We start from the raw sequence: 12,500 nt of genomic DNA, 5'->3' as shown, positions 1-12,500 counted from the left end.
GCAGAATAACGTATGTTTATTTATTACGAATTTCTGTCTCCGCTATTGAAATTGACGTTGGAAAATAAGTAGGCTTGGTGCTGCATAGTACAATATATTGATAATTGATAAAACCTACACAAACACGCAGATTTGCACACATGCATACATGTATAGGTAGATAGGTAGATAGATAGATATACATATATGTGTGTGTAAGTGTGTGTGTATACATTTATATATATATATATATATATATATATACATACGTATAATATATATTTATACATACGTATAATATATATATATATATATGTATGTATGTATGTATGAATATAGACACTTACATATACATGCGTATGCATATGTATGTGAGTTTATGGACAATCGTGCACGTTTGTGTGCATTCATAGATACACGTGGGCGTGTATGTGTGAGCCATATTCTCACGATGCCTCGAAGCACGTTCGTATTTCTTCTTTATTCAACAATGGGTGGTTGTGTAATGATATACCAGTTCGTTTATTCACCCGACTGTTTATAAAATTTAAAATGTTACTCAGAATGTTCAATAATAATGCAAAAGAGTGGTCACACACACGTACACACACATGCATGCACACATACACACACACGCACGCACTTCGTTCATCCATACACACGTTAATCCATACAAATACACGCGCGTGCGCATAGGCATGGCTCTGTGGTAAGACATTTGCTTCTCAAGTACCCAAGTTCGCGCAGCACTTGGCGTAATGTCTTGTATCATAACCCTAGTCCGACCAAACTCTTGAAAGTGCATTTCGTAGACGGAAACTGGAAAAAGTCCGTCATATATATATAGCTAATGTAGGATAAAACTTTTTTCGGGAAAAAATTTTATCAATGGACAGCATATCAAAAAATACCTTTAAAGGTTAAATTTATAAATAATTTACAAGATAAGGGCAGAAGAAAAATTCTAATGCCAAATATGCCGAAACATGGGTATGAGTAAGTATTTCACTTATATCTCGCGTATTTGCCGCTGAAGAGGGGAAAATTTTCTTATGAATTAACTCCAAAATTGGACTAATACGGTAATAACGAATTTTTTTAGAGATTTCTATCCGTTTGTTTCGGGACGCATAAATTATATTGGTTATCGACAATATTTTGTTTCGGCATACTTGGCATTATAATTTTTCTTCTGCCCTTATCTTGTAAATTATATATATATATATATATATATATATATATATTATATTGTCTGTGTGTGTGTGTATGTGTGTGCCCGTGTGTGGGTGTTTGTGTGTGCGCTTGTGTGTATGTGTGTATGTGTATGTGTGTATGAATTTGTGTTTGTCTGTCCTCCTACACCACCACCACCACCACCACCACCACTTGATAGCCAGTGTTCGTTTGGTTTGCGTCCATCTTACCTTGGAGTTTGACAAAATTGACGGACATAAAAATGAGTATTTGGGTCGATTTTGTGTCGATTTTGTGGTTTCCCATCATGGTAGCAGTCCTACAACAAATGCACGTAAAAGTTATGAAGTTGGGAATCAAACGACTTACCACAGAGCCATGCCTTTGCTTTTTGTTTTTCGACCTATTATATACATTATGTTATTTTTGTAATTTACTTAATCTTTACCTTTTATTGTTATTTTAATTTTAACATTTTCTAGATGGTGTAATTTAATTATTCATTTTGAATTGATAACAGGTGATTTTTTTTCTAATATTCTATATATATATTATATTGTGTGGTATTTGATTTAGTATTTCTAAATTGAATTGTTTTTCCTTGTAAGTTTGGATTTTATTCCCTCAAATAATAATTATGTTGTTTTTGTCTCATTTGGTCTAAAGTCGTATGACAACCACCGTTATATATATTTTGTTTATTCATTACTGTTTTCAATTTCGTTTTCGTCTCTTGTATTTACATCCGTCTTGTGCGTTCACATTCCTGTCTTCTACCAAGAAATCTAATGCTTACAGCTTAGTTTTTTTTCTTGGGGCTGGCCGAGTTGGAGCAAATATCAGAATTGAACAGCCGAAATTTGCTATGATGATTCGGTGTCTGACTGAAGATTGAAGGCTTCGAATGATTTGTCTGTGTTCCGTGTTCGTCCCTTCCTGTATTTCACGTTCATTATATATAAAAACATTCATTCTTATATATATATATATATATATATATAATATATACAAATAAATAAGTAAAACATATGCATATATACATACATATATGTACGTACCTACCTCTACATGTATATATACATGCCTATATGGGTACTACTGTCCTGTTTTTCTGACCATTTTTTTCCCTCTGCAAAATAATCTCAAATTTTATTTAATTTGATTTCCGCGGGAAGGAAAATTTCATTGAAGTCATGTATCGCCTGACCTTCGAAACGTGGAGTAGATGAAATTAAGGCGACTGAAGAAGGGGAATTTTCCTTGTTTGTATGTACTGACGTTTTTTTGGTGTCCTGTACCCATATATGCATGTATATACACATGTAGAGGTAGGTACGTACATATATGTATGTATATATGCATATGTTTTATTTCTTTATTTATATATAACTGAACGCACGCATCCATTTCTAAGTAAGATTGTTCTTAATATATATATATATATATATATATATATATATTATATATAATATATATATATATATATATATATATATATATATTTACATATATATATACATACATATATATACATACATACAAATATATATATATTATTTATATATAATATATATACATATATATATATATATATCTATAATATATATACATATGCATATACATATACATATACATATATATATATATATATTTCTATATATTCATATATATAATTATTTTTCGTTTACTCTCATCAATATACATCTTGTTTCTACAGTTTTTACTTTCTTGCAGACAGTGAAAATAGATTGATGAGAACTAACTTTATTTTATATACCACTTTAGTTTACCTTGCTCATTTTTGTTTACCTTGTGCAAATCAGCTCGAAACTTTATTCGAATCTTTTTGGCTGCTTGAGATAATATGGGATTGTTGCTGTCCTGGTGACGCCTATTGAAGAAGAAACTGCTTCCATGACTACACTCTTCTCCAGACAATGAGGCAATCATTTGTCTTAATGCCATGTTCGCACTAAGGAATCCGTGAAGCTTGAGATTGTCACGCATTGTCATATAGAACTGGTCTCGCGTGTCTATTGGTAATTGCAATACTTTCTCCAGATTGTAGAGATAATCTTAACAAATTAAAAATTTAAGTTATAAGTTATTTGATATACCTGAATTTCTCGAAGTTGTCCATACATATGTCATTGTCCATTCCGGGTAACTTCTCCCAGCTCATTTTGGTTTTTAATATATATATATATATATATATATATACATATATATATATATATATATATATATATACATACATACATTCATCTCACTCTCTCTGTCTCTCTCTCTCTCTCTCACAATATATATATATATATGTATATATATACATATATATATTTATGTATGCGCGCGCGCGTGTGTGTGTATATTTCCCAAGCTGATAATCAGATAAAATAAACTAAATACACACTATACCTTGCTTGCATGCTGAAAGTCGATGCTTTCTTTCAGAATGCAATAACCATAAACCAATTTAGGGCGTCGTCAATTAAGCTGCTTGCTTTCGCGAAACAATGCGATGGTTATCAAATTGTTTAGCGTGTGTAAGCTACAGCATCATTCAATGGTGTCTGAAGCCAAATTTCGAAAACAAAACTTCACATATTTCTTCCTTATTTTAACACAATTCTACATAGCTTTCATTCATCACTTTTGGAATGCCGAAAGTCGTGACAGCAATCAATAACACAAACATAAAAGATTAGACTTATTAACTCCCAAGTCGTAAGAAAATTTAAAGCAGAACAGTCTTCCCTCTCTCTTTTCCCCCTGCTACTTTACTTTTCAACTGACTCACTCCAAATTATGTATTTATATATATATTTTTAATTCATTTATCCATCTTCCTTTTAGATTCACATATTCAGGATCAGTTTACTGTATTTTTTTCTTTACTGTTACACTAACAAAGTGAGCGATGTTGATATTTTTTAATAAAAAGCTATTTTCCTTTTACATGTTTCAGAATATTTGATGTTGACTTCTCTTTAGATGAAATTATTCGTAATTTTACTTACATCTTGTCTGTTTTTCAGGTAACAATTTTTTTCTTTTTGTCGGTATTATTTTGTACATCCACTAAATACATAAAATGTTTGTTTTTTTGCAACTATCATCTATTCCAAATAGAAACAAATTTATTCAAACTACTGTCTATCATAGTTTTCGCTTCAAAATATCTATTTAATTTATTACACAACTTTTGCTTTCAATATGAAAGAAAAACACTAAAAAATATTGTCATAATTTTTTTAGTTGTGTTTCTTGTTGTAGTTACAAATATATATATTCCAGTCAACAGACACTTTCACATGTACGCATTTATCAGTGTAGTTGCGTGTACATTTGTTTATCGGCAACCTTGTGTAAGTGTGTGTGTGTTGTAAGACATACAGGCGTTTACATGCAGTCAAACAGAAATACGGATACTTACAGCACCATACATACCACAACACAACCACAGAACCATATATGCATACAGCCAATTATATACACGCAAGCATACATGAACACAATCACACAACTACATACACTACACATTCTCTTTCTCTTTCTCTCTGTCACACGCACATTCACACATACACACACACATACACACACACACACATACACACACACATATGCAAACCCGAGTTAGTAAGAAAATGCAAAACATTCCATCCATTTTTTTCCATACTGCTAATTATTTCAGTTTACATGATATATTTAGGTTGAGTCACTAACAAAACACGCTTTATTTGTCATCATTATTAACTCCAGTCAGTGTGATGCATTGGCAGAATCGTTAGAGCATCCTCAAAATGTCTTACGTTAATAAATATTCAAGATTTTAAACTCAGTTGAAATCCCTTATGGGTTAAACTTTACATTTAATCATTTCAGGGTTGTTATAATATACCAGTGAAATACTGGAATCAGTGGTATTCTGTAAACACATTCCTAAATTTCTTTTTTATATTATGAAAAAATAATTTTGACTTCTGTATTCTTTAATATGAATGTGTTAAATATGTTAAAATATGAGTGCAATAAATATGTGTGTGATTTTGTGTCGCAATGAAGAGTTGAATTACAGTCTTGCAAAACGTGCAAGATAGATAGAGCAAAATATATGGAAAAAAGTGTTGGAGAAGCCATATCGACTTGTTTACCTCCGATATCGATGGAAATTGGTTCCGAGAATGACCCATTGAAGTTAAGACGAGCTTTGATATCACTATAAAGTTGCTTAAAAAGTTGAAAAATTGAGGTTAACATCCAAGTTTACCAAGAATGGTCCAGAGAACGGCCCTATTAACAGTGTCGAAGGTTTTTGTTAAATCGACAAATACCTGGTGAAGAGCAATGCAATGTTCGATGCATTTCTCTTGGAATTGACGAGCAGAAAAAAATCATGCCCACCTGACTTAAAACCACACCAACTCTCCAGAATGACAGGGCGGCATATCCACATTGTTAGCCGATTAAGTAAAAGTTTTGCAAAAACACTACCGAATATTTCAAGCAGGCTTATATCTCTGTAATTGCCACACTCGGATTTGGATCCTTTTCCTTTAAACAATGAAATTAAAATGGCATCAACCCAGTCCTGGTGAACAGGAGCACCCAACCAGATGTCTGATATTAGATGGTGGATTTCTACAGCAAGCTTATTATCCCCGTAGAGGAGAATTTCAACAGGAATACCGTCAAGACCTGGTGCCTTCCCAGTATTTAATTCTTTGATTGTTTTTTGGATCTCATCTAGAGTTGGATGTTCCATCATTTCATGAATGATATCCTTTTCGGGCAGATTGCTGAAGACATTTTCATCAATAACTGAAGGATTATAAAAGAGATCAATGAAGTGCTCAGTCCGACGTTTCATGATACCCTCATGATCCTTGAGGAGAAAACAGCTGTCTTTAGACTTGAGTGGTATCACAAATGAATACTGAGGACCAAGCACTTGTCCGTTCAAGTGATATAATGTTTTCAGGTCTTTACTGTTATACGGTTATGGGAATTTTTCAGAAATTTCTGACCACCATTTGTTTTTCCTTTGACGTATCTTTCTTTGGAGTGATGATTTTATCCTTTTGAGAGACTGCAGTAAGGGCTTTTTATCCTCATCTGGGGCACCGAGGTATTTCTGGTACAACTTATCTTTATCTTCAAGATCGGTGAACTGGCATATTAGCCAAGGAGTTGGCTCGGTATAACATCGACATTGCTGCACTCTCTGCAACACGGTTGAGTGATGAAGATCAATTAACAGAAACAGGTGCTGGATAGATAGATAGATAGATAGATAGATAGATAGATAGATACATACATACATACATAATACATACATACATACATACATACATACATACATACATACATACATAAATACATACTTACATACGGAGCAACAGATGAACTGCAGGAAGAGCCAAGATTTTGCCGCCGCGGAAGGGGATAAAAAAGATGTACAGAGATGTATATGAGGAGGATCCCGGAGAATCTGGTTCCTAAGTTTGTGACTGAGATTGTGTCGATCAGTGGACTGGATGCCAATCCATTGTACCAAAGATGCTGCCCACTCAGTCAAGAATAACAGCCCATACAGTAGTAGCTTACGGTTCAAGGACCGCAAATTTGCAATACCTTGCAAAAAGACCCCAGAAACCTATGAAGTACAAACATGAATGTAGTCGAAGAGCAATTAGGCAAAATTTTATCTGCTATACCAGATTATTATCATGACGGCAAGAAACCCAGAGAGGAGTAGGGCAGATTTGTCGACCAATTTCGGAGGTAGGTAAGTCTAAAATAAGCAATAGTGGTTCCATACCTTGGTTTTAGCCTCTGGCTGAATCTAATAATAGAATAGGTGACAACAATTTGCGTCAAGGAATTGATGTTCACTTCCAAACCAATAAAATATTACAGTGACTGACGTGTAATCAAATAGGTAACATAGAAGACATTCATAAACAGTCATAAAATATGAAATAAATATATATTTATACTCCAGAAAGCGTAAAATTTACAAACTTTTCATTTTGGCGAGGATTTTTACTGAAAAAGGGTTACTGATAATTAGCTTTTCAATTAATTACGAAAATAGTCTGTTTCATTTCCTCACTGCGATTTTTGCATTCATGCTTTTGAAAATTTCCGTTTTCGATTATTGCTTGCTTTAATAATTTAGTAATTTAATGATTTTAAAAACTCTATAGGTGCTTCTTTTTCCTGCTGATGTTCTTACTACTACTACTACTACTACTACTACTACTACTACTACTACTACTACTACTACTACTACTACTACTACTACTACTACTACTACTACTACTACTACTACTACTACTACTAAGTCGATGGTGACAGTGACAACGGATATTGCAGCTGATTTTACTGTCACTGATATTGATGCTAATTTTTTGGCTTAGATACTGCTGCTACTGATACTACTGCTGATACTGCTACTACCACTACTACTGCTTTACTACATTCACAGATAGTTATTTTGTTAAGAGGACTTGGAATTTAGAGCTCTGTTATTTAGTGGAGGTGACCATTACACCGTGAATATTTGTGGTCATTGAAGGTCATTTATCACTTGCCACTGCTACTACGATTACAACAACTGCTATTAATGTTACTAGTACTAATACTACGAATAATGCTTTTACAAAACATGCCGTCATTTTTGATAGTTTTGTAACAATTTCTAGTAATACTATTATGACAGTAACAGTGAATCTATCACTAGAGAAACAACTATTATTACTACAATTACTACTGTAGCAATAATTAAAGAGAGAGCCTGAACATTTAGGAGGTGTAGCAGCACCATTGTGAGAAATGATATGTCATGGTAAATTTTGTTGTTCCTGGATCTCGGCAGCCCATTTTTCACAGATAAAGTGAGAAATAGAGAGAGAGAGAGAAGTCAATGTTGCTTTCACAGTGAGGTTACTTACAGAGTAAACCTAGTATCTGGTATGTTTTTGTCCGATTTACTTGCAAATATATATATATATATAATATATATATATATATATATATATATATATATATATATATATATATATATATATTATATATATGTATATATATGTATATGTATATATATATATGTATATATATATATATGTATATATATATATATGTATGTATGTATGTATGTATGTATGTGTGTGTGTGTGTGTGTGTGTTTGTGTTCGTGTATGTATGTCTCTGTATATGTATATAGGGGTTTTCTGTTTCAAGACACTGAACGTAACACTAAATTATTAATGGAACCAGCAGCTGACAGCTGAGAATGCTTTTAATTATGCAAATCAGATTCATCTGTTTACTGAATCAAATATTAGGATTGATTTTATAAACAATATCTCCGTGAACGAGTGAAGAAGGTACCAAGTCAATAGTGAGATCCCAACTGGATAGCCACTTTCTTTGTTTTTGGCCAAGATATAATTATCTCTCTTTGCTTTGGCAACTAATATTTAGATTTATGTTGTAGATCATATAGTGCATGATATAATCATGCGATGAGCTTCAATTGAATCGAAACTGTATAACGTTGTTTTTTGTGGAGATTTCCTTTGTGTAATTTCTTCATTCCATATTAAAACATATTTTAAGCTATATTCTATTGTACGTTATATTATAATAACATTCATCGTAGTCTTTATCTCGCGTCCAAGAATTTAGTTTCTCTGATGAATGCTTCCTTTATGGTTATGCCGTTGATACCTAAATCTAAATAGACCAATTCTTGCATAGAAGATCCGATAGCATTGACTCTCCTTTGATTTCTTTCTTTTTTCTTTTGATAGCTTCGAATTTTTAGGTTCCGATGGTGATGGAACACCACCACTTGGTGCGGTCTTACCCTTATATTTCAAAAGATTTAAGCTAAAACCCAGTGGTTTCACAGTTGTTTTGGATCTTCGAAGAGGACAACCCCGTGGTTTTTTCTCTGAAGTGGGCTCGCTGTAAAAGACTTGACTTGAGAACCTTGACTCTTCCATTCATCCTACATGTCCTGACCATCCAATCCTACATTATAATATAGATATTTTAAACTGTTCTGCGTTATAATAATAATATATACCATTTTAAATAGTCATTACAATCTCCATGTTTCTTTTAGGCATTTAAAAATACATTCTATTCTACATTAAATTATTGATATATTATGTGTGAATGTGTGTGCGCGCGCGCCCGTGTGTACCTCTGTGTCTGAGTGAAATTATATTCTATTCTCCGTAATAGTATTGATATAACCGTGCAATGAACTTCAATTACATCGAAACTGTATAACATTATTTGTAGAGATTTCCTTTCTGTAAGTCCTACATTCTACGTATAGCTGAAACTGCATTCTTTTGTGTGTCATATATAGATCTTTGAAAATGAAATATCCTATTTTAGGATGTGATTAAGATAGATAAAACTATATATATTGTTCTTTCTGGAACATTGGCCCTAGAGACAGATCACATAAACCTATAAATAATAGTATGTAAATATTGATTTGAAAGCCCTTTAAGGTAGAAAAAAGTTCTACTATGTTTTCCATTACTTAAAGCTCCACAAGATATTCGTTATACTTTTATTGCTAGCAGGTTTGGCTATTCTACTTATCTATTTCTTTTACCGACCCTAGAGAGATGAAAGTTAAATCAACTTAACCAGACTGACAGGCAATGAAATTGTAATGCATTTGACTTTCAGCTGTCTTGTTACTTTGCCATTCACAATTTCAATATTTACATATCTATAGCATTATGTAATGTTTCTCGGGAAATATGTTCCAAAAATAGAATTATTGCAGGTTGTTTTGACAGTTTATAAGGTTCTTGTGACGTAAACAATTTAGGTATTGTGTTTTATGTTGAAATGTAGAGCCTGATAAGAGAACCATTCTTAATGTGAAAGCAGTATAAACCCACAGATTCATATAAAATAATATAATTTACTCCTTATATCAATATGGCAGGATGTAAACCGTTCAATAGTTGTGTACCCTCCCCAGATTCCCAATGAAATCCTCGACAAAATCTGTCTTATTTCTCAGTTCAGATGGCAGAAACAGTTGATAGAAACAGTGAAATATCGGCCTGAATAACTATTCAGTAAATTATAATTTACCGGAAAGAAATTTGAAACTTCATACTGGAGGAGCATGGACAACTTAATTGTCGTTATTTCTTAACTGATTCTTTCATTAGACTTCACGAGCCCAGCTGCATCATAAGTTACAGTTGTCGAACGACCATGTTACCGATCACACTATTAACCATCTACCATGTCTTCTTTTGTAATTAGTGCTGTTATAAATGGTTTTTTCACTACTTCTTGTCCACAATATATTCGTTACGCGCTCTTATTGCTAGCAGGTCAGGCGATTCTACTATTCTATTCCTTTTTTTACCGACTAACAGAAATGAAATTTAAATCAAGTTAACCGAACAGATAGGCAATAAGTTTACTATGTGTTTCACTTTCAATCACCGTATGATTTTACCATTAACAATCTCATAATCGATATCTTTAAATGTGAACATCTCGGGTCACACATAATCTGAACTTTTGGTCACTCGTAAATGAAACTATTTTTACTCAAAAATCTTCATTTATTTTGTTTATTCATTTCAAAAGTTGGTCGCATAATTAACGATTAAATGTTTGTTAGTTTAATTAAACTAAGAAAAACAAAGAAAAACAATGAACTCATTTAATGTTTAGTGTGTGAGGAAAATTCATAAAATCTAGTTTATTACTTGCTTGTGGCTTAAGCTTTATGTTAATCTTTATCACTAATGCAAATGATATGTGTCATTGTGCAGATTATCCTAATAATCAATGGTATAAATGTTTAAGAGATTTCTCTTACGATCAAGTAGCAGGAAAAGGTTTTTATCAATTAAATAGTTGGCCTGTAGAGCAATGTGCAAATATGGACATTAATATCCTGGTTGTAAATATACAATAGCACTTTAGTATCTTAGTGCAAATGACATAGTATCTTAATTTCTTGAGTGTAAATATAGGTAGTACCATAATCCTGTAGATGGTCAATTCATTGATCCCTCTTTCATTACCGAGATAAATATGACTCTTGACAGTAAGGTGTACTTGCCAGATACACAGTGAAATCTTCGAGTGACCATCATTGACTGACTATTAGTCATACTTAATGAATTTAGTATTATTGAATAACTGAGATACTCTGGTATTTCAATTCACAACTTACCGTACATGACCCTACAATGTCTTAAACTCTATACGTTGCTGTGTCAACGGCCAATGCATTTCACTATTATGGTTTCGACTACATAAAGGTAAGAACCGATACAAACAGGGATGTACAATTCTTATTATCCATAACGGGAGATATGTGTAAGTGATGAATATTTCGTTTATGTAAAAATTGATATTTCAGGATAGTTTTAAAGTTGGTTCGAAGTCCGAATGGCAAAATCACTTTCAACGTTTCTCCGACTTCACACTTATTAATCTATTACATTTTCCCCCCATTTAACTTAAATCAATCAGCAGTAACCAAAAGCATTGTACCTAGGACCATCTCATAATTTTCTTGATTAATGTACGACAATATCATTATCAAGTTTGTGCTGTCCTTATTTAAGCGAATACAGTTGAATTTAATGGAGATGTGGCTGCTACATCTAAAACTACGTCGAATGAACAAAAAGAGGCTCTCGTTGCACTTTCCTTAGCTCGTTCCTTCAGTGACTCTTGGCTGGGTCTAGACTCTCGCCTACTTCAATTTTAAGGCTGTAGTTTTATGCAATTTTAAGGCTGTGGTTACTTAATCTCTACGTCAAGAGCCTACTTATTGATTTCCTTTTGCTTTCAGCATTATAGACTGCTACGATCATTAATGAATGCAAAAGTATTTTCTGTCACTGCATAATTATTCGTTAAAGCACACACAATAACAGTGGTTCTTTTATTTATTTTCATCAGTTTTATACTGTTTCACTTTTATCGTTTTCATGTCTTAGATTGGTTTTAACTCTATAAACTGGAAGCAACAAGGTTTTACATATTCATTATTTATTCATTTGACATAATTGTAAGTTGAGAACAGTTCAGAACAATTTCTATTATTATTATTGTTACTACTACTACTACTACTACTACTACTACTACTACTACTACTACTATCATTATCATCATCATCATCATCATCCTCACCATCACCATCCTCATCATCATCGTTATCCTCATCATATCTTTTACTTTTGCCGAAAGACAATTGAACTTTGTTTACTGCACACAATCAGCAGTTTAGAATTTGGTTTTGAGTGCGCAATAAA

This window comes from Octopus sinensis, linkage group LG11 (genome assembly GCF_006345805.1).
Source record: "Octopus sinensis linkage group LG11, ASM634580v1, whole genome shotgun sequence".
Taxonomy (NCBI): domain Eukaryota; kingdom Metazoa; phylum Mollusca; class Cephalopoda; order Octopoda; family Octopodidae; genus Octopus; species Octopus sinensis.
This window is presented reverse-complemented; position numbering follows the sequence as displayed.